Raw genomic sequence first — 24,130 nt, forward strand, 5'->3', positions numbered from 1 at the left:
TTCTACTTTTCTGAGGGAATTTGTTTCACTCTCGCCTTCTAAATTCCATATTGCAAAAGTTAAGTTTGGTTGAGATTCATCTGGGTGTTGTAAAACATTGACAGTTTTTTCTTGTTTTAACTCTTGTAACATTTGATCTATTTTTTGACTTGTGGAGATTGTTTTCAAAGCTGTTTTGCTAGATGCGGCTTCTGGGAAGTTGACTAAGGGTTTTTCCTTAATTGTTGGTTTGGAATGTGAAAGTCTATCTATTTTGGTTTCTATTTTATCTAGCTGTTTTCCTATGGTGTGTAGACTCTGGTTTGTGAAATTATTTTGTTCAATGACTGGCTTGACTCCTGTCTTCTTTGGGAAGTTTGAAAAGGGTGGTTGGTATCTGTGTGTTTGCAATTGTAATTAAAATTGTTTCTTGTGGAGGGTGACTACTTTAACCCAATTTTCTTTGGTGATAACTTCTAATTTCTTTTCAGACAAGTAATATTTTTTAACGAAATCGAAGAAAAATACTTCAAATCTGTGTTTTTTTTCATGAAATTGGTCCATTTATTGTAAATGTCCAATTTTTGTTCTTTTGTATATTTTTCCTTAAAGGTGTTTCTTCTAGGAATGTTTTCCATTGCTTTGATGTCAGCGTTGAGTTTTTTCCATCGAATTTTGAATGGTTTGTTTATGACTAGCAGTTGGTGGTTAACTTGATTTGCTTTGAAATCAGATTCTGTTAGAGAGGTTTGTTCTCCTTGATTTTGGGTGTTAGGTTGGTATCTTGGATGAGTAACCTGAGAGGTTTCTATTGATTTTAACTTTATGTTGATCAAGTCATTAATTAATTCTTGTTGAGTAGCTACTGAGCTAGTTTCTACTGATTTTAATTTCTTATTGACCAAAGAATTGATTAGATCTTGATCTTGACCCACCATATCGGCTGATGTAGATCCAGAAAAAGAGTTTCTATCTGGCTCTAAAGATTTGTGTGACTGGGCTAACTCAGGTAAGTGAACACTAGATTTTCTGGCTGGAGGGTTGAAGTTGATTTTAACTATTCCATCAAAATATTGTTCTATGTTGTCTAGGTTGACTAAGCTATTTTGTATGCTTACTGATTTGCTTTCATTGATCAAGCAGCAATCTGAAGGTAGATTGATATCTGACCATTTGATAGTTCTGGGTATTTTGATGTTGTCATTTTCTTGATTGATTTGTATCAAGAATGTGTGGTCTCTAGGACTTTTAACTAAGGCTTGGAAATTCATGGTTGTTATGTAACTTTGTAGTAAACTCTAAAGATAAGGCTAATGGTTGGACTCCTTCAAGAATTTGGTACCTTGAAGTGTTGTTATTTAATGTGAGTGCTTTTAGCATGTGGGGATCTAAAAGACTTATCGTGAGATCTAGGAAACAATCAAAATGAATTGGTCTGTTGTAAAGACTTCACTCAATCATCCCAAGAATGCTATCACAGAAGTTAGTGAATCTTGCATCTCGGAGGCATAACAAAATAGAGATATTGATGTCTCTTTTTGTTAAGGGCTTGACTGCTATTTGGACTAGACCTATGTGAATGTAATTGTAACCATCTTTTCTATGAGTTTTAATTTGTTCTGGTGTGAATAACTGACAAGTTTTATGTTCTTTACTAAGAAAATAAGCCTTTTCAACTGTTTTGATGTGATGTTCACTCCTAAAAGAGGCTACTAACCATTTATTTTTGTAAATGTTTTTACTACAAACCTTGGGGATATTCCAATCTCCAAACTTGACACTGTCATCTATTTGAAATTCTAATTTTTGTTCTTCATTTACTATGCGACAGCCCGTCCCTAATTTTAAGAATTTTTAAAATTTTAATAAAGGATTTTACAAAAATGCCCTTTGAGGCACATGCATTATTCGAGGTTAATCGTTGTGTCGTACCATCTAAGATTTGTTTTCTTGTCATATCCTCGTAGTACTCGTCGCTACGGATGCATGGGCGCAGACGGTTCGTTATTTGAAGTTATAACGAAAAAGATTTTAAAGTTTGAAGTTTGGCCATTTTATAAATTTTATTATTAAAATTTGGATGGCCCAGATTTAATGAAGATTAAATGGATGGCTTGGATGTAAGGAAAAACAAAATAAATAAATTTAAGTGAATTAGGGTTTTGTGGTGTGTGTGTATGTAACGGGAAATGGGGAAGAAAAGAGAAGAAGAAGAAGAAGAGGGAAGGAGGAATTCTGTTGCCCAATCAGAGGAGAGGAAGGGAGAGACTGCCCAATCAGAAGCAGGAGCAAGGAGGGAAAGGAGAGAGTGTGGCGTGTGGGGGAAAGGGGGAAACGGGTTCCCCAACCCGCGACCCGTGTGCACCCATTTCCATCCCTTCACATTTTCCGGTGGTTTTCCACCGGATTTCTCACGAAATCGGACTAAGAAACCATCCCCAATCATTCCCTAGTCCTTTCCTCTTCCATTTTCAATCAAATTTTATGGGATTTGAACTTGAATTCGAGTAGAACGAAAATATGGGTTCCGAGGATGCCATGGCAAAATCCGACGATCGTGAAGGTAATCCAACAAATTGCTACCACCACTAGACTCCCCTAGAACCCAGGAATAAAGCCCAGGCAGTGGTGGAGGCGTCGGAGCAAGTTTGAAGGCCGAATCGAATCACACCCAAATTCTAGGGTTCTTCACGGTTTTGGTGAAATTGGAGCTCTTCCAGGCAAAATTGGCCTTGTCCACAGGTATAAAGTTTGCTCTACTCATTGAGATCTTCAATTCTGTATTTTTTTGAGAATTTTTGGAAATAGTTGGATTTTCCGGCGAACCGGGCGGCCAACCGCCACCCGCGGCGGCCCGTGCAGCGGCGCGTGGCCAATGGCCCGCCAATGTCATTCTTAGAATGTGTTTAAGGTTCTAGGTTCAGTTTTGATAATTGATGGACGTAAATTGAATAATTGAACCTAAGTTCGTTACGATTCGTGATTAGATGAAAATGTGAATTGACGATCCGACCGTTGGATCGTCACCAAACTTTGATACGTTGTAATACGTAATATTTGAGGATTATAGGAACTTACGGATTGGGAATCCGATTTACGGATCTTCCAGAATTGGAGTTGTAAGTTCATAAAATAGAATGTTAATGGTCACTTGGTTTTGGAAATTGATGGAGATCCGACCGTTGGATGGTAATGAAATTTTAGGATGTTGTTCTAGAGATATATTGTGGACCTCTAGAAGTTATGGATTGGAAATCTAAGTTGCAGATCTTCCGGATTGAACAACGTAGTGACGTATTTTATATAAGTTATATATTCTATCGATATGATTTCTAAGGTTGGATTTGATTATTGTTTTAGGCGCCGATCGTCATGACGCCTTGACGTATTGTGCTAGGGAGTTGTAGGGCGAACTCCAGGTGAGTGGGCAGTTTTGTTTTCGTATTATCTATATACTACTGTTTTCCCAGAAAATGTGTTTATATGAAAATATGATTTAAATTGCCATGCATGCAATTGTTGAGATATTTGAATTGATAATTGATGCATATATATGTGAATTGACGCGGTGGACGCACAGGTGAGTCTTTACATTATTCAGACGATTTATTTATGTGAATTGCATTGAAAGCTCATAACCTGCACCCTAGGTGTTAGTGCTTATATTATTCACCACACCGCACACTCACCTTGGATCCAAGTAGGTGGATGTCGTACAGACCACTATAGGTGGTTCCGACATGCCAGTCGTACAGACCATTAGAGGGGTTCCGACTGGTGGGTGACCTTAGATTATGCGCGCCGATGATTGATGAGAAGCACTAGAGCGTATTATTTCACCATATTAGTCGTACAGACTACTATAGGTAGTTCCGACTTATGTGCAGTGTAGTGCCGTACAGGTCACAGTTGGTGACCCCGGCTGGATGGGATATTGAGCTATAGAATCAACCGTACAGGACCACTATAGGGTCTCCGGTTGATTTATTATTTCACCTGATTTATATCGATGCATTCATATTATATTTTGGCATGGCATGACATATTCTTTCTGAGATGTTATGTTGATAGATGGTGAGCTGAGTTTCGATGATATACGTATATATATGTTTATATACTATTTTTCTAGGAAAGTAAACAGGTTTTACGGTGAGGGGTTAGAAATGTTTTAATTGAAATGTTTTGGAAAATCTTTGGTTTTACTGACCCAATCAATTTTGTTTTGCGCCCCTCCAGGTTCTAGATAACAGAGCTTTGGTGGCCACGAGGAATCCAACGGTGTTCTGATAGAATTCACAAAAGTAGGACTCACCCTCGGGTGTTTCATCTTAGTAATTGTATTTTTAAAGCTTCCGAACTGTGTAAATGGTTACGTCACTCTCACGTGACGGCCAGCATGCCCTCTTTCGGGACGGGGTGTGTCAGTTGGTATCAGAGCCTAGGTTGCAATTCTGGACATCTTGAGAATTTCCTAGTGTCTTCTGTCAGAACTATACCGCCTTGTAGCGAGCCACATAGTTCGGATGAGCCTAAATTCCTTGATATAGTAGTTTGGGGGGAAACTATTGCCATTGTGATTCAGTCTATTATCTAAAGGAACCTTTGAGACTGGTTATAAGTTAAATTTGAATCACTTTAGGGAAATGAAAAACCTAAGGGATCAGATTGATGGCTTAATCATTTGGGAAAAGGCGTTTCGGATTATGCAAAGTCAAGGGAATCTTCCTCCCGACAGGTGGGTCGAGTTGACTACCTAATTTCTGAGTGTTGAATCTGCATTCTGATGGAGATAGGAATGTTATCCGATGTTATCGGAAGGACAGTTGTTTGGAAGTCGTTTAAAGAATGGTTTAAGGAAAAGTTCATTCCTCCGGCATATTAATATAAAGAGTTTATAGACTTGCCTTGTTTCCATTCGGATGTAGTTGCTAATCCGATCGAGGTGTTATGTCATTTTTGGTTGGATGATAAGAAGAAGTGGCGTTCTTTGGCGACCACTATCCATTGTACTTTTTACCAGGAGTTTACGAGATGTTGAGCATTGAGGACTTTGAGAACATGATCAGCGTGAGTAAAGAGGAATAAGAAAAGAATGAGAATCAGAATAAAGACGATAAAGTTAAAGATCCGTCATATCAAAGACCTCGGAAGACTTAGAGCTTCAAAAGAAGTGAAACTAAAGCTAATTTTCCCAGCTGAGGTTTTTGTGCCACTGGTCAGAGGCGAAGTGATAGATTTACTAGTGATCCCAGATTTCTGCGGCAAGGAGACTGGTAGAGGAAATGTATCTTTGTACCGTAGGTACAATATGAGGCACTCTGGAGAGTGTGGGAAGTTGTGAATGTGTTCATGTGGTTAGATGAGACATAGAGGTATGAATCGTCCCTAGGATCAGTTGTTACCCAACAGTTTTCCTTGACATATCACTTGGAAAATTGATGAGTAAGTCGTACAGGTCACTATATGTGACTCCGACTTATGTGCTAATATGGATGGTCGAGCTGCAGACTCAGCCGTACAGGTCATTCTAGCTGACTCCAGCTGATATAATTCTTATTAGTGACGATGTTGCCAAAGGAAGTAGCGAATGAGCATGATCAAGGCGTATATATGTATTTTCCCTGTCAGGAGTAAAATGATAATATTACACCCTTAAGAATTGTTGCTTACTTATCGAGACGATAGTGAGTTATCGTTATTGCGGGCTGCAGACCGTAATATCCATAACTTACTTGTTGGATTCGTTAAGCAGGTAAGCAGGTAAGTCATTCTATATCGGTTATGATTATTCAGGGTGTCCAATGATGGTGGAAGAAGTAGTTATGCCAGCGAATCGCATCCCGTTAGACATTGTGGATTTCGATGTGATTTTAGGCACAGATTGGTTACATTAATCATGCCAATATGGATTGCTACGGGAAATCAGTTACTTTCTATTGTCTTGGATTATCAAAGGTTACTTTTGTGATTGAGCAAAGTGGAGTGAGGCATGCCGTTATTTTTGTTGTGAGAGCAAAGAGATTATTATCCAAAAGGTTGCCAATGATACCTAACTTATGTGGTGTCGCAGGATCGTACTCCTAGTATTGTGGATGACGTACGAGTGGTAGACATTTTCCTAATGTGTTTCCGGAATGATTTACATGGATTGCCACCAGGCAGAGATGTGGTGTTCACTATTGAATTGTCTCCAAGTACAGACTTTATGCTATAGATTGGTTCTTACAGAGTTAAAGGAATTGAAAATTCAGCCACAGGAATTGGTTGATAAAGGTTTCAGTCAACCTAGTACGTTACTTTGAAAAGCCCTAGCTTTGTTTATAAGGAAGAAAGACGGGACCTTAAGAATATGTATGGATATTAGGTAATTGAATCGGGTAACGAATAAGAACCGTTATCCATTGCCGTGCATTGATGATTGTTTGATCAGCTTAGAGGTGCCTATGAGTTTTCAAGAAAGAGTTGAGGTCTGGTATACTCTTAAGAAAAAGTAAAGCATGCTAGTCAGCTTGAGTTGGTGTTGCAATATTTGAAGGAACATTGGTAGTATGCAAAGTTTGACAAATGTCAATTTTGGACGAATCAAGTGATATTTTTGGGACTTGTGATATCTGCACAAGGTATTCAAGTAGATCCTCAATGAGTGACAACTGGGGAGAATTGGGAACAACCTCGAACCGTCACTGAGGTACTGAGTTTTCTTGGTCTAGCAGGCTACTATAGACGTTTGTAAAGGATTTTTCAATCATTGCGTTGCCTTTGGCGAGATTGATGAGAAAAGAGGTTAAGTTTGAGCAAGGTTTCAGCAGCTGAAGTATTATCTCACTCACACGCCTGTTTTAACGCTTCCAGATTATAACGGTAATTATGAGGTTTATAGTGATGCTACGTTGGATGTTCTTGAATGCGCGTTGATGCAACATGGTAAGGTGATTACCTATGTTTCACGGCAATTGAAACTTCATGAGATGAATTACCCTAATTATGATTTGGAATTAGCAGTTATCATCTTTGCTTTGAAGATTTGGAGACATTGTCTTTATGGGAAGAAAAGTGCAAGATTTTTGTGAATCAAAAGAGTATCCAATATTTGTTTATTCAGAGGTATCTTAATCATAGTCAATGAAGGTGGATTGAGTTGCTTAGTGATTATAATTGCACGACTAGGATGATCGTGCAAATGTTGTGGCCAATGCTTTTAGTAGGAAGACCCCAGTGAGAATTAATGCTTGGTACGATTGCCATGTTCATCTTCTTGTGGATTTGAGATCTACTGGAGTAATGTTGGGAATGGAAGATCGAAAAGAAAACGTACTTGCTAATTTTCAAGTTAGACCTATTTGGTAGGTCGTACTCGAGACTCAAGCGTTTGATGAAGAAATTTAAGAATTTATATAAAGCAAGGAATAACGGGAAAAAGAAGGACCTCAGAGTTAGAGAATCAGATGGCAAGCTGATACAAGAGAACAAGGTGTTTATACCTAATGTTATGGAATTAAAGGAAGCAATTTTGGAATTCGTGTACTGTTCAACTTATACAAGGCATCCTGAAGGTATTAAAATGTATCATACCATTCGACCATTTTTATTGGCCAGATATAAAAAAGGGGAAATTGTTGAAATTGTGAATAGGTGTATCAGTCGTCAGCAAGTCAAAGCAGAAAGAAAGAAGTCCTTTTGGATTGATGCAGCCACTTTCCGTTCCGCAGTGGAAATGGGAAAATATCTATGGATTTTGTGTACAAGTTTCCTCGTTCACGAGATGGTTATGATGAAATTGAGGCGATAATTGATTGGCTTACTAAATCAGCGCAGTATTCTTCAATGAAAGAGCAGTAACCTTTCCAGAAGTGCAACAATTATTTATCTGTCTTATGGAAAAGAAATTTGGGCTTACGTATCTGTTGAACTTCTTGGGTATGTTAGTCCTTTTAGTTTGTTCCCTAGAGCAACGCCATAAGGCCGTGAAAAGCTGTGTCTTATGTTTCGAAATTGTTAGAATTGTGGACGGATGGTATTCAAGGCCTTGAGTTAGTGGAAGAGATTACTCGGAATATTCAAGTAATTAAGTCTAACCTGGAAGTGAGCCAGGATCGGCTGAAGAGCTTAGCAGACAAATATGCCACTGACCGGACGTGTAATGCAGGAGATTGGATGTTTTGAAATTATCACCTTGGAAATGTGCGGTTCGGGTCGAAATGGAAGACAAGTTAAATCCTAAGTACATCAGGCCGTCTTTGACTATTGAAGGAATCGGTGAAATACTTTCAAGTTTGAGTACCCTCGGGATTGGATAAGGTGTATAGTATAGTTCATGTTTTGATGCTTCGTTACAAAGTAGCAGATTCGTCGCATATGATTCCGGTTCAGCCTTGGAGATTAATCCGGATTTGGCTTATAATGAGGAACCCAAGATTATTTTGGAATAGAAAGAGGAAGTCCTGAGAAATAAGACAGTGTACTTGGTAAAAGTTTTATGGAGGAATCATTCAGCAGAAGAAACTACTTGGGACAAAAGATCGAATGAGAGGGATGTGTTCCAGGTTGTTTTATGGATATCGATGGATTGTAAAGATTGTGTAAATTTCGAGGACGAAATTTTTTTAAGGTGGGTAGATTGTGACAGCCCGTCCCTAATTTTTAGAATTTTTAAAATTTTAATAAAGGATTTTACAAAAATGCCCTTTGAGGCACATGCATTATTTGAGGTTAATCGTTGTGTCGTACCATCTAAGATTTGTTTTCTTGTCATATCCTCGTAGTACTTGTCGCTACGGATGCGTGGGCACAAATGGTTCGTTATTTGAAGTTATAACGAAAAAGATTTTAAAGTTTGAAGTTTGGGCATTTTATAAATTTTATTATTAAAATTTGGATGGCCCAGATTTAATGAAGATTAAATGGATGGCTTGGATGTAAGGAAAAACAAAAATAAATAAATTTAAGTGAATTAGGGTTTTGTGGTGTGTGTGTATGTAACGGGAAATGGGGAAGAAAAGAGAAGAAGAAGAAGAAGAGGGAAGGAGGAAGTCTGTTGCCCAATCAGAGGAGAGGAAGGGAGAGACTGCCTAATCAGAAGCAGGAGCAAGGAGGGAAAGGAGAGAGTGTGGCGTGCGGGGGAAAGGGGGAAACGGGTTCCCCAACCCGCGACCCGTGTGCACCCATTTCCATCCCTTCACATTTTCCGGTGGTTTTCCACCGGATTTCTCACGAAATCGGACTAAGAAACCATCCCCAATCATTCCCTAGTCCTTTCCTCTTCCATTTTCAATCAAATTTTATGGGATTTGAACTTGAATTCGAGTAGAACGAAAATATGGGTTCCGAGGATGCCATGGCAAAATCCGACGATCGTGAAGGTAATCCAACAAATTGCTACCACCACTAGACTCCCCTAGAACCCAGGAACAAAGCCCAGGCAGTGGTGGAGGCGTCGGAGCAAGTTTGAAGGCCGAATCGAATCACACCCAAATTCTAGGGTTCTTCACGGTTTTGGTGAAATTGGAGCTCTTCCAGGCCAAATTGGCCTTGGCCACATGTATAAAGTTTGCTCTACTCATTGAGATCTTCAATTCTGTATTTTTTTGAGAATTTTTGGAAATAGTTGGATTTTCCGGCGAACCGGGGCGGCCAACCGCCACCCGCGGCGGCCCGTGCAGCGGCGCGTGGCCAATGGCCCGCCAATGTCATTCTTAGAATGTGTTTAAGATTCTAGGTTCAGTTTTGATAATTGATGGACGTAAATTGAATAATTGAACCTAAGTTCGTTACGATTCGTGATTAGATGAAAATGTGAATTGACGATCCGACCGTTGGATCGTCACCAAACTTTGATACGTTGTAATACGTAATATTTGAGGATTATAGGAACTTACGGATTGGGAATCCGATTTATGGATCTTCCGGAATTGGAGTTGTAAGTTCATAAAATAGAATGTTAATGGTCACTTGGTTTTGGAAATTGACGGAGATCCGACCGTTGGATGGTAATGAAATTTTAGGATGTTGTTCTACAGATATATTTTGACCTCTGGAAGTTATGGATTGGAAATCTAAGTTGCAGATCTTCCGGATTGAACAACGTAGTGACGTATTTTATATAAGTTATATATTCTATCGATATGATTTCTAAGGTTGGATTTGATTATTGTTTTAGGCGCCGATCGTCATGACGCCTTAACGTATTGTGCTAGGGAGTTGTAGGGCGAACTCCAGGTGAGTGGGCAGTTTTGTTTTCGTATTATCTATATACTACTGTTTTCCCAGAAAATGTGTTTATATGAAAATATGATTTAAATTGCCATGCATGCAATTGTTGAGATATTTGAATTGATAATTGATGCATATATATGTGAATTGACGCGGTGGACGCACAGGTGAGTATTTACATTATTCAGACGATTTATTTATGTGAATTGCATTGAAAGCTCATAACCTGCACCCCAGGTGTTGGTGCTTATATTATTCACCACACCGCACGCTCACCTTGGATCCAAGTAGGTGGATGTCGTACAGACTACTAGAGGTGGTTCCGACATGCCAGTCGTACAGACCATTAGAGGGGTTCCGACTGGTGGGTGACCTTAGATTATGCGCGCCGATGATTGATGAGAAGCACTAGAGCGTATTATTTCACCATCTTAGTCGTACAGACTACTATAGGTAGTTCCGACTTATGTGCAGTGTAGTGCCGTACAGGTCACAGTTGGTGACTCCGGTAGGGTCGTACAGGTCACAGTTGGTGACTCCGGCTGGATGGGATATTGAGCTATAGAATCAACCGTACAGGACCACTATAGGGTCTCCGGTTGATTTATTATTTCACCTGATTTATATCGATGCATTCATATTATATTTTGGCATGGCATGACATATTCTTTCTGAGATGTTATGTTGATAGATGGTGAGCTGAGTTTCGATGATATACGTATATATATGTTTATATACTATTTTTCTAGAAAAGTATACAGGTTTTACGGTGAGGGGTTAGAAATGTTTTAATTGAAATGTTTTGGAAAATCTTTGGTTTTACTGACCCACTCAATTTTGTTTTGCGCCCCTCCAGGTTCTAGATAGCAGAGCTTTGGTGGCCACGAGGAATCCAACGGTGTTCTGATAGAATTCACAAAAGTAGGACTCACCCTCGGGTGTTTCATCTTAGTAATTGTATTTTTAAAGCTTCCGAACTGTGTAAATGGTTACGTCACTCTCACGTGACGGCCAGCATGCCCTCCTTCGGGACGGGGTGTGTCATACTATGTTTGGAATTCTACTTAAACTGGATCTGGAGTTAGTGTTGGCCAGTGAATTATATCTAAATAATCTACTCATAATGCTCAAAATGCAGGTTTTCAAAATACAGAAATCTTACTGGCTTTACCTTCCTCACATATTTGCTAAACTATCTCTTCAATCATGCGGATGCTAACGCCAACCCTATGGACTTATTGTTTGGAACACGCCTTATTGTTTGAGTTAAGAGTAAATAATCCTACTTAGAGGGTTAACAAATAAAATAAACTGTAAGTGAAAATTGAAGGATGAACAAAATGTAGTGATTATAGGCGGAACTAAGATGTTTTCATGTCCAGATTCATGCTTAGAGAAGATAGTTGGTTACGAATAAAACTTAATCGTCAGTGAGTGAGAAGTGAGTGGTAATTGAGTTATATATATATATATATATATATATATATATATATATTACCAAATGGTTGCGGAAGTAGGGTAACATATAAAGCCGGAAATATCCGATATATGTATTTGGAAATTCAAAGAATTTGATTAATATCAATGTAAAATTTTTAGGATTAATAACAAGAGCATATATAAACAAAACTAGATTTAAAATAGATTTAGTATTCATGATAAAGTAATGAATTAAAATTAATGATGCTGATATTCGATTGAAAATATATTTATTGAAAATCAAATACGACTTACAGAAGTCTCGTCTATTGACGATTTGGAAATTTAAAGACTGATCCGGGAGCTCGCAGGCATCCTTGATTCTTAAAATAAAATATATTTATATTACAATATTTTTGCTGAGAAGCTGTAGACTCTGTTCGGAGTGAATACGCAGAGTTTTCTTCTTTTTCGAAGTCCCCCTCAATGAAGCTGGAGATTTCCTCTTGTAGGCTGAGGAGATGATCCGGAATGATTGAAGGATGGAAGCGGGAATCCCGCTCTGCATGTGCTACTGCTGTAAAGAGACCGAAAGCAGAAGATGCTGTCGGAGACTGTGACTTTCACGAGGGTGAATACTGTGGATGAATAGTAAAAGTGATTTTACTATTCATGAATAGTGTCTTGCCTGCTACTGCTGTTTTCACTTGCGGCTGGCACTGTCTTCATATGCAGCAATTACAAAATACTCTACTGAGTCTAGATACAATGTATGCTACAGAGACGAATTTAGTAATTCCTATGCATGCTATTACAAGTTTAAAATTCGTAAGGGTCTTGGGAATCAGGCGGGAAAATATTTCCTTGTGTGGCTACTGCGCATTGTGACGAAGCATCCGAAGAATTGTCAGAGTCTGAACTATCTTCATTTTCTTCTTGCAGTTCCTTCATGAGGATTTTGGCTAGAGCCTTGAGCTTTGATGATTTCTTCTTCTTCGAACTGCTCGAAGATTTGGATGACTTGGTCTTGCCCTTGAGAGAGGAAGAAGGACTAATGTCCGATAATGAATCGATTTCTTCCTTGGTTGGTTCTGGTAAAGCTGAAGCTGGAGGAGCTGCTACTGCAGGTACTGGATTAGAACCCATGGGGAAGTCCTTGAGCACAACTTCAATGATCTTCTGGTAGTTGAACTTGTCCCACCATTTGATCATTCTCTGTCGAAAGACTTGATTGGATTCAATCTCGTAGTTCCAACGGAGGATCCAGGGGACCTTGTATTTTGCCATGAACAGGGCGAATAAAGGGATTCCTTCATCAAAACGCGTTCTATCGAACTTCTTCTGGAAAGTGCCTGATAGGACTTGCTTGAATTCGTCAGGCATGAGGTCAGAGATAAGGCCATGTTCTGACCACCATCTGGGAAACCATGCAGGAAAATTCAACCTGAAACTTCGGTCAAAGGTTATGAACCATGAATGACTAAAATCTTCGGATTGGTGCAGGAAGATGTTAGTCCAAGCTTGAATGTAATCAAAATAGGTATAATGGTTTGAGTGACTGGGAAAGCTACTGCTTTTAAAAGGCTTAGGCTGGAAAAGTGGAACTTGCCATTCTGATTCTAATAAGAATTTATTAATGATAAGGGAATGATACAGGATTCTGTTTTGGTTGCCAGAGGATTTGTCATAGATAGGTTTTATGGTGATGGATGAAGTCTCATTGAGAATAGTGGTATAGTATTTGAGGGTTTTGTGAAATTCACTTGGCTGAAAATGGGAATTGGTTGGAAACATCTTTTTGGCTATTACCTCAGGTGTTTTCAGATGTTTGAAATTGAAAGGGATACTGAAGAGATACTCTTTGGAGGGTTTAATAATATAAGGGGATGATTTTGTATAACTTACTGAGGGAGATGGCGATTGCCTGTAGGTAGAAGAGAAAGGATCATATTGGTTTACTAACGCTGTTTGGTAATTTGGTCGGATACTTCCTAGAGTTGATCCTAATGGAGTAAATCTATTGGTAATGGCTAAGGCCGAGGAACCGGGAATAGGTTCCTGTTTTGGTGGTGGTAATGAGGCAGGAAGCCTCCTTTGTTGGCTACTGCCTTGTGGAGAAGCAGTGTTCTTATTAGACATTCTTCCCCTGCAAAAATTCTCTGGTTAGGAAATCTGGAATGCAGTTATGGCTGCCTTTAATGTATTCAATTTCAAAATCAAAGATTGATAGTATGGCTTGCCATCGTGCAAAAATCTGTTTTGATGCAATGTTTTGAACATCTTTTTGTAAAACATGTTTTGCAGATTTGCAATCAACTCTAACGAGAAATTTTTGATTTAATAAATCATCTTGAAATTTACTAATACATAAAACTATAGAAAGTATTTCTTTTTTAATAGTACTATAATTAGTTTGAGCAGGATTCCATACACCTGAATGGAAACGAACAATTTGTTCAGGTGATCCGGATGAAGTTTGCTGTTTGAGGATACCTCCATAACCAACGTCAGAGGCGTCAGTTTCAACAATCTTAAAAGAGTTGGGAGTTGGAATGCCAAGACAGGGCAAGGTCTTAACATAATTTTTGATCTGTTTGACAATAGAAGTATGAATGGTAGACCAGGCAAGAGGATTCTCCTTAAGACGATCAAACAAGGGTTTACATTGCTGACGCAAATGTGGATAGAATTCAGAAACATAATTCAAAGAACCTAAGAATCTTTGAAGCTGGGGTTTTTCAGTAATCTGATCTGGAAATTTATCTGCAAATTGGATGACACGGTCAATGGGTTGGATAGTAGACCTATGGATATTATAACCTAAAAATCTAATCTTAAGTTGAAACAACTTAATTTTAGTGGCTGACACAACCAATCCATTTGATCTAATGATCCTAGCAAACAAGTGTAAATGTTTCCAATGTTCATCTATAGATCTAGAGAAAACAAGAACATCATCAATATAAACAATTGTGAAATGACTATACTGATTAAAAATCTCATTCATAATATTCTGGAATTCAGATGGTGCATTCTTCAAACCAAAAGGCATAACATTCCATTCATAATGGCCGAAAGGCGTTACAAAAGCAGTTTTATACTTATCAGATTCATGGATTTGGATTTGCCAAAAACCTGATTTCATATCAAACTTTGAGAAAATAGTTGCTTTACTAAGCCTTTTTATTAAATCTCTTTTGTTGGGGATTGGATATCTAATCCATTCCAAAACTTCATTCAAGGGTTTGTAGTTAATAACTAATCGGGGAGAACCCCTCTCAAGTTCTGCACTTTTCTGAACATAAAATGCAGGACACGACCAAGGTGATTTACTTTTCCGGATAATTCCTTTATTAAGAAGGTCTTGTATTTCTGCTTTACAGAAATCCATTACTTCTTGACTCATTTGAATGGGTCTGGCCTTAGTAGGGATTTTTGACTCATTAAATTCCTTGATATACGGTAATTTAACGATATGTTGTTTGCGGTGCCAAAAGGCATTGGGAATATCAGAACATACTTCTTTAACAAGTTGTTCTTCAAAATTAAGGATTTTTTGAGATATAATCTCTTGTTTGAGTTGTTCTTCAGTTCTTTTATGATGAATATCATCTTTCAAGAATTGAAGGTGTTTAGTCTTATTAGAAATTATATTTAAGGATCGCGAAGTGCTATCCTTCTGGAGATGCCTAAGTTTTTTGAGGTCTGTTTCCAGGCAGAACTCAAAAGTGACTTTCTGTCCTAAGACCTTTGAGGTAATCCTATTATGATGTGTTTTAAAAGGGTAGAGGAGTGCTATAAAGGGTAGTCCTAGTATGACAGGGTCAGATAAGTTCTTAATTAGAACAAAAGGTGTTTTGAAACAAACTTCATCTTGGCAAACATGCGCCTTAGGAAGTTCATATTTGATCTCCATTGGAGATTCATTAGCAGCACTAAGGATTTCCTTGGACTTGTGGAAATACCTAGTGGGAATCAATCCTTCTTGAATACAATTCAAGTCTGCACCAGAATCAATTAAAGCAATGGTTTCGAAGCGAAAGTCTTCAATTACTATTGTTACTTTAGAATACCATTTTTGGATTCTAATTTTGTGGAGAAGATTCAGAACTAAGCGTTCTGAATGTGTATCAGATTCTGACTCATGGTGACTACTGGAAGAAGAGGAACTGAATAGTTCTTCTTTTGGAGGAGTATCGGCTCTAGTGAGTTGTGTACGAATCTCGTGATTATCAGATTTTAGAAGTTTAATTTCTTCTTTTATCTGATTAATTTCTTTTTGAAGGTCACTGACCGTAATTTCTTTCTTAGGTTTACTAAACTTTGCTAGAGTAGTACTAAGAGAGATTTGGGGTTTTTGGATTTGAGATTGGCTAGTGCCTACTTCTTCTTGAGAAACTAAATTCTTAAGCTTTTTGAGGTAGAACCTTTTGAGTTCAGTGTCCTCAACATTGCTTATTAGTTCTAGGAGTAATTCTTCTTGTTTTTCTTGTTTAGTTAGTACTGATATATTTTTACAACAAGCATCAGGACATCCGATCTTGATGTTCGGGATAGAGTGCTTACTAGAGGCAGAATGGTATGAGGATGAAGAGGTGGAACCTAGATCATCTTCAGATGAATGACTACTGTCGGTATTTTGGAGTTCTAGGGCTTGGATAAGTTGAAGCTTTTCTTCCTCAGAAATCTTCAACTGACTTATGGTTTTCTTAACTTTACACTTATTAGCATAATGCCCTTCTTTGCCACATTTGTAGCATTTTCCCTTATGACTATTGTCCTTAGAATGGAATTTTCCAGAGGGTTTTCTCTTTCCTTTCCATCTTTTCTGTTTGGGGTTCTCATAGAATGGGTTTGGTTTGGCATACTTGCCTTTATGATATTTGGAGTAGCTGGTCCGCGGTTTGGAGAGCTTAGATCTATTGAAGGTAGTTGATCTCTTTTTAAGGTTGGAAGGAGCGATAGGTGGTAAACCATATTGCTCACAAAAGGTTCCTAATTCATATTTGGCGATAGCCTTATCAGATTGCCCTTGTCTAGATATTTTCATATCTATACACATTTTTAGGCCTTCTTTCTGGATAGTACTTATGATATGTCCATAAGTAAGATCATTATATGGTATAACACCATCTTCGTTAATTAAGGTATTCCTTATTTTGTGTGCAAAAAGGTTTGGTAATCCATTTATAAATTTTTCTTTCCAAAATGGTTGATTACTATCATCTCTAAGCATAACTCTTGACATAAATATATCTTTATACCATCTAAAATCACTTAGGGTCGGACACCTTAAGTTACTTAGTTGGTCATGGATTCTAGATGTGATGTTGGAAGGGATTCCTATGAAATGTTGTATGATTGTATAAAGTAAGGTATTGACAGCATCTGGGACGCCCCGTCCTAGATGTTCATCGAAGATAGGTATTCCTTCTTCATCTTGTTTTACTGCATTTCTTATTAGATTTCTGGATTCTTCAGTGAGATGTTTCTCCCACCAGGAATGAAGCATTCCAGTGAATCCGGAGACAAGGATGTCAACTATTTGGGTTTGACTAAGGTCATGATTAGTGATATAGCTATTTGCTACCATGGAAATGTGTTGGAGTTTGTTTAATAACTCTTGTTCTGATAATCCATCTATATTCCATTCATAGAGTTTATCAGATGAAACAGTGAATTGGGATTGGAAATTCCTTTCTTCAAATTGAAGATCAGGAGGTGTTGGTCTAGGATACCAGTTTTTAGTTAAGGATGTAGGATTAGTCCTTTTAGTGTTAAGGCGTTTTAATTCAAGACTCTGAAAGGCTTGTTCCATTTGATTGATGGACTCAATACTTTCATCTTCTGAATCTGGAATTGAGGAAGGTGTTTCAGAATCATGTGGGTTATTAATCACACGAACTGATTTGTCCTTTTCTAGCTTATGAAGCATTTGTTCTATCTTAATAGATGTTGAGGTTTTTAAAGAGGGTGACTCTCTAAAACTAGTTAAAGGTATTTCTTTACTAAGTGGTTTGATTGACAAATTGTCAACCTTAGTTTCGATTTTATCCAACTGTTTTCCTATGATATGTAGGCTTTGGTTGGTAAAATTGTTTTGTTCAATAACAGGTTTGACACCTGCATCTTCCTTCGGAAGTTTGAACGGTGAGGCTGGGACCTGCGTATTCGCAGTACTAATAAGTATAGTTTCTTGTGGAGGGTGACTGGAGGAGACAACTGTCTTGTCTTCTTTAATCCAGTTTTCTTTGGTGATTACCTTTACTTGGTTTTCAGACTCATAATGTTTTTCTACGAAGTCGAAGAAAAATATTTCAAGTCTGTTGGTTTGCATGAAGTCTTTCCATGCCTTATGGATTTCTAATTTCTCTTCAGCAGTATATTTACTTCTGAAGATGTTTCGTCGAGGGACATTTTCTAAGGCTTCGATGTCTCTACAGAGTTTCTTACGATCATACTTAAAAGGTTCTTGTCTGGTTAAAACCAATAGTTGGTGGTGTACTGGTTCTGCATCAAAATCAGAAGCAGTTGGGGATGTTTGTTCTTCCTTAGGGGGAATGGATGGAGTATGATAGGTAGGTTGGACTACTTGAGCGTTTGTCTCAAGTGATTGGAGTTTGAAATTTAAAAGGTCATTTATTAATTCTTGTTGGGTGACAGAAGAGCCTGTATCTACTGATTTTAATTTCCTATCAGCTAGGGAATTGATTAATTCTTGGTCTCGACCTTGCCTATCGGTTGGCATAGATCCAGAGAAAGAATTCCTATTGGAAGTAAAGGATTTAAATGATCTATTAGACTCACAGGAATTCCTAGCAGGACGATCAAAATTAATTTTAACCGTACCGTCAAAGTATTGCTCTACGTTGTCTAAATTAACTAGACTATTTTGAATGGCTACTGGCCGACTCTCGTTTATCAGACACCAATCTGAAGGGAGATTGATTTCTGACCACCTAATGGTTCGAGGTATTTTAATATTGGCATTCTCTTGATCAGTCTGGATCAAAAGAGTATGATCCTTCGGACTTTTGGTTAAAGCCTGAAAGTTCATATTTGTGCCAGTAACTTTATAATAAATTCTATAAATCAAAGCCAAAGGCTGTGTTCCTTCTAGGACTTTATATCCTGAAGTTTTGATATTTAGTGTAAGTGCTTTTAACATATGTGGGTCAGACAGACTTATGGTAAGATCTGGAAAGCAGTCAAAATGGATAGGTCCATTACAGAGGCTGGATTCAACCATACCAAGTATACTATCACTGAAGTCAGTGAATCTAGCATCTCGGAGACATAAGAGGATAGAGGTATTAAGACCTCTACGTGTTAATGGTTTGGCTGCAATTTGCACTAAACCTATATGAATATAATTATGACCATCTTTCCTATGGGAATTAATTTGTTCTGGGGTAAACAATTGGCAAGTCTCATGATCTTTACTAAGAGCATAAGCTTGTTCAACCGTTTTGACATGGTGTTCAGTTTTAAAAGAGGCGAATGCCCATTTCTTTTTATAAATATTTTTTGAAGATATTTTTGGAATATTCCATTCAGCAAAATCTAGACTACTGTCTGTTTGAAATTCAAATTTTTGTTCTTCATTGACAATATCAGGTATAGTTCCTAAATTTGATCTAGAGCTAGTGCTGGCCATAGAATTAGATCTAAACAATCTACTCATACTTAAAAATTCAAACAATCAAAAAACAGAAACCTTAACAGAAAATCTTACTAGTGCTTCTAAACACCAAGCTCTCTGGGTCATGCGCGCCGCTCAGGCCCTATCCTCCGGGACTTACTGTTTGGGTGACGCCTTACTGCTCAGACCTTATGGAGATCAGGAGACACTAAAAAGGTTAAACTGAAAAGATTAACTATAAAGAGACTGAATAAATCAAAAGCATAAACAGAGTATTCAGACGCTAATGGTATAACCAACCACACTTGGCTCTGATACCAAATGGTTGCGGAAGTAGGGTAATATATATATATATATATATATATATATCAATAACACATTTTTATTATTTATTTCACAAGTCTTAATTAAAAAATATGAACCTCATCAAGATCGAAAAATCCACTGAGTCACTCATAATTACCACCCAATATCATAGGTTGAGTTCACATTTTTAATTATCATGGAAACAAATATTTATTTGGAAAAATTTGTCCAAACATTTTTCCAAACACATTTCAATTTCGATTTTCCAAAAATCTTAAAGAAAAATCATTTATGGGCAAAGGCCCAATTCATTACTTTTTCATGCTACATGTAACAGCCCGTCCCTAAAAATTATGATTTTTATAATTTTAATAAGTGAGTTTACAAAAATGCCCTTCGAGGCAAAGTGTTGACTTTTGTTGACTGTTGTGTCATGTCACGTAAGGTTCATTTTCTTGGCGTATTTTATTAGTACTCGTCGCTACGAACACGTGGGCGCAAACGGAACACAATTTGGAGTTATAATGAAGGAGATATTAACGTTTAAAGTCAAGGGTAAAATTGTAAATTTCTATTTTCTAGAAAACTCCAGATTTATAGAGTTTAATCTAGTCATGCCACGTGTGTGGCTGGGATTGAAGCAAGGAAAGATGGGCTGTGCGGATGGGAAATAAAGGAGGAATAGGGGAAAGAAGTGGAGGAATGAGGAGAGGAAAGAGAAAGGAACAGACCAACAAGAGAAGAGGGAAATGAGGGAAAGGAGGGAGGAGAAAAAGGAGGGGAATGGGTCGGGTTTCCCTTTGACCCGCGCGATGACCCGGTTCCTTTAGTGTTTTTTGACGGTTTTCCGTCCAAATTTCCGGCTTTCTTCAACCTTCTATCACCACCCAACCTCATCACAACATCCTAGCACCTAATTCTAACCAAAACCCGATGAGATTTGCTTTAATTGTGCGGGGAAAACCACCCATGGGTCTGAGAATTTCTTAGTGTTGATCCTCCAATTGTGAAATGTTTTCTTTGAATTACCACTACCACTAGACTTCCCTTGAGGCCAGGAACAAAGCCCAATCAACATTGGGGGCGTCAAAGTTTGTTTTGGAGGTCGAATCAAACACACCCTTTATAGGGTTTCCGGCAGATTTTCGTGAAATTGGGGCTTTTCCCTGCAAAATAGTCCTTAGTGCCGATTGTTCGTGACGCCTCGAAGTTGTGCTAGGGAATTGTAGCGTGGACTCCAGGTGAGTGGGCTTTTGGTTTCAGTATATATATATGCTTGGTATTTTTCCCAGAAAACTTATTTAAATGGTTGTATGCTTTGAAATGCCATGCCAAATGTTTTATATTTAGAATATGCATTTAGTAGTTGCTTATGTTATTGTTGACACTGCAGACGCTTAGGTAAGTTCCAGGTGAGTTTATAGATTGTGGATGTGAGTTATATGATTATTATGATTACCTTTGATGCATTTAGAGCTCATAAACCTGCACCTCGGTGTTAGTGCTCTTGCTCATGGCCAGGGCACAGTCATTCACGTGATGTTCACCTCTCGCACCGCACGCTCACCTTGGATTCAAGGTTGGTGCACAGTCCTGTCGTACAGACCATTATAGGTGGTTTCGACTCGTAGGTGACCCGCGATTATTCGCATAGTATTCATGTGATCGTAGCACTTGAGCGTACTTATTACACCTAATCATGTCGTACAGACCACATTAGGAGGTTCCGACTTGTGTGCATGCATACTTGATGAGCTATAGATTCAGCCGTACAGGCCACAATAGGTGGATCCGGTTGACATTTCACTTTCATTAATTTACTTCACTTGGTTTACTTATTCATTATGCTGAGATATTTGACATGGCATACATGTGGATTTTGGTTTTTCAATTATGGTTTTGATATACGTATGTATTATTATTTTCTGGGAAATTATATGGGTTTTACAGTGAAGGGTTATTATTTTTAGAAAGAGAAATGGTTTTGAAAATCTTTGTTTTTGCCCAATCACATTTTCTGTTTTGCGCCCTTCCAGGTTCTAGTAGCAAAGTTTCTGTATTATCGAGGATTCGTGGCATATCCCGGTACTGGTGGCTTCCTATGATGGTATAATCCTTATCTTACCTTACTATACTTTACTTATGCTCTGACATCACGTGTGAAATGGGTCTATACCCGTTCACCGTGCATCGTGTACTTAGGCACTTTTAGGATTAAATTTATTAACATTTTCCACATCATCACACTTTTTGGCTTCGTCACCTTCCGGGCGTCGGCCAACACATCTCGATTCAGAGTCTTAGTGAACTTTCTGGATCGGGATGTGTCACTACATCCAAAGACTGCAAAGCAAAAAAAAAAAAAAAAAAAAAACAAAAAAACAAAAAAGAAAAAAGGGTAAAGGCCCAAACAACCATATAGCATCCATGCATATAATGGGCTCTTTGTTGGATTTAAATTAGAGTTTTACACAATGAGCTCATTAACTGGGTCTCAGTAAATGTGGCCAAGTTAAATCTAAGAGGGGTGGCAGCACTAAGCCCTTAAAAACCGGCCCTCTTAGACACCTCAGTTGTCTTCTTAAAGATCCTTCCCTTGAAGAGGTGACTACTTAGTAAACCCCAGCCCAATATCTAATTTTGTGCCCAACTAGACCATGCGGGATGAGCATCCTAAATATGGATCATTTTCCTAAATGCCATGCTCATAAGAAGCCTAATAAAATACACAATTATTCGTAATTAAATAATTTAGAATAAACAATTATATATTAATTACAGAAGATAATCACTTAGATAATCAATTCAAATTAATTAAGAAGATAATCAATTCTAAATAATTAATAAAGAAATAACCACTTAGAAAATTAATTCACATTAATTAATGAGATAATAGTCTCTTAATAATTCTAATTCTAATTTGATAATCATGATAATATGAAAATCAAATCACCTAATTATAATTAATGCCAATAAAATAATATTCTACAAAAGAATATTTTTCTTTCCATTTAAATGCTTTAACATCAGAACGAGCAATTAAAATGAAATAATATCTCGTATAAAATACTCAATCAAGACGAGTAATTTAAACTTACATAATATCCCAAAATCGTGGAAATGATCTTCCTTCAAGAAATCTGTAAATTCCAAATTTCTAATTTAATGAGGACAATTTCCCAAGACCATATCACACTCGATATGCATCCGTTTTGAAGCGTATTTTATTTCACTGGAAAGGCCATATTACGAGCTACAACTTCTGTTTCTGGAACAAATTCCAAAAACTGACACTAATAACACGACAAAGGGCTCACGAATCTGGAAATAAAATCACGTTATTTCTCACAAATTTTCTGCAGAAATCCTAGATTTCAGACAAGCAAAGGCATGTTTGCGATGCCATATCTTCTTTAATACCCGTCCAAATGACGTATATTTTATATGGTTTTGAAGCATAGATGGCAATCTACAAAGCCCAAGCAAAACAATACAGAAAAGTCAAATACACGTACCCTAAATTCAACCTCCAAAATAGTTGAAAAACAGAAATTTTCAAGAAATCACAAAACTAGGGTTTGTGAGTTCTCTCAAACCGTGACACATGTTTGCACGAAATTTTGAGGGAATGAATCTGACACATAGGAGAACGTATTTCTAAAAATAAATCCTCAAAAAACGTGACAAATCAAAACGTGATTTTTTCGGGTTTATTCAACCATGGTGGATATCATGCTTTTCACAAGGCGAGGAACGAGCCCTATGGCTCTGATACCACTGTTGCGAATGTAGGCAAATATTACAAAGAATTCGATATAGGATATACCTAGCAGAATTGACGAATTCTAATTCTCAGTCTCGTTCCTACAAACCGTTGCATAAGCCACGAAAGAGAGTGTCACCCAATGGAGGATTTGGTTGCATCTAGTCTAGTTAGATTGCCCACGTACCTTGTGCCAATGCACAAGGTTCAAACCATTGTATTTCTTAGTAGCCTCCTAATCCTAGGGCCAATGTGATACCTTAGAGGCTAAACTATGAGAGAAAAAGAGTATTGAGTGTGGAGAGCATTTCTCTCCTCTCTAGAGTTAAGAGAATTGTTTTTCTTGGTGTGTTTTCTCCTTTCCCCAAACCCCTCTTTATATGGTGGCTAGGGGGGGAAGAGAAAAGGTAATAGTCAATGTGGGACAAATAGCACATATCAATAAAGCACCTCATGTTGAGTGGATTAATATTCTCTTTAAGCTACTAGAAAAAACTATTTGCGTGACAGATTTGTGCAATGAAGGAGTCGACGTCGTGCAAGGGTGTTTCGCATGACGAAATTAAGGCGCCGCGCAAATTCATGACACTAAAATTAAAGTACCAAAAAATTTGTGCGATGCAAAGTTTCGTCGCACAAAAGGGCATTGCACGATGAAGAAAGGACACTGTCATACAAAGTTTGGAAGAAAACCACAGGTAAGCCCTTAATTGGCACTAAACAAATGCACAATAAAACATTTACAGCAAAAATCTTGAGCGGCAAGGCTTCGTCAAGCAAGGAGTCAACATTTATGCCAAACAGTTAGTTTT

General features: G+C 37.9%; 1 long non-coding RNA gene across 1 annotated transcript; it reads left to right on the plus strand.

Moving 5' to 3' along the window:
* The first annotated feature begins 2,168 nt into the window (after positions 1–2,168).
* On the plus strand, positions 2,169–5,426 carry LOC139196405 (uncharacterized). Its single transcript, XR_011581295.1, has 3 exons — positions 2,169–2,721; positions 3,340–3,398; positions 4,216–5,426. It is a non-coding gene; the product is annotated as an uncharacterized lncRNA (long non-coding RNA).
* Positions 5,427–24,130: the final 18,704 nt, after the last annotated feature.

This window comes from Malus domestica, chromosome 05, assembly GCF_042453785.1.
Source record: "Malus domestica chromosome 05, GDT2T_hap1".
In the NCBI taxonomy this organism is placed as follows: Eukaryota; Viridiplantae; Streptophyta; class Magnoliopsida; order Rosales; family Rosaceae; genus Malus; species Malus domestica.